The sequence below is a fragment of the Alligator sinensis genome, unplaced genomic scaffold, assembly GCF_000455745.1.
Source record: "Alligator sinensis unplaced genomic scaffold, ASM45574v1 scaffold308_2, whole genome shotgun sequence".
In the NCBI taxonomy this organism is placed as follows: Eukaryota; Metazoa; Chordata; order Crocodylia; family Alligatoridae; genus Alligator; species Alligator sinensis.
The window spans coordinates 1,989,436-1,989,798 of NW_005842082.1; the positions used below are offsets into that span (position 1 = coordinate 1,989,436).

Here is a 363-nt window from a genome sequence, read left to right on the forward strand (position 1 = left end):
CAGATGGGAGGGGGCAGGTGATGGTGAAAGAAAACAGGTAGGGCAAGGGCAGGGGAGGGATTAGCGTAACCCACCCCCTTCCCCCTCACACCACTGATTTTCTTGACACAGTAGTGGAGTAGGGGGGAGAAATTTAGTACAACCCTCCAATATTTATATATATTATAGGGGTGTGCAAAGTGGGCCCTGTTCAATTCGGATTCGGCCTGAATCAGGGACAGTGATTTGATTCATTGATTCGGATCACCATCCCTGATTCAATTCAGCCAAATCCAAATCTGACGATTTGATGCTGATTTGGAGAATCAGTGATTTGGACATGGACACAGCTTTAAATGTTTTTTCTACATAACTCAAAGGACG

The 363-nt window shown here is 45.5% G+C and overlaps 1 protein-coding gene across 1 annotated transcript in view; it reads right to left on the reverse strand.

The window, feature by feature from the left end:
- LOC112550333 (centrosome-associated protein CEP250-like) overlaps positions 1 to 363 on the reverse strand; it is an 84,029-nt gene that overhangs the window by 16,418 nt on the left and 67,248 nt on the right. The window lies entirely within an intron of this gene.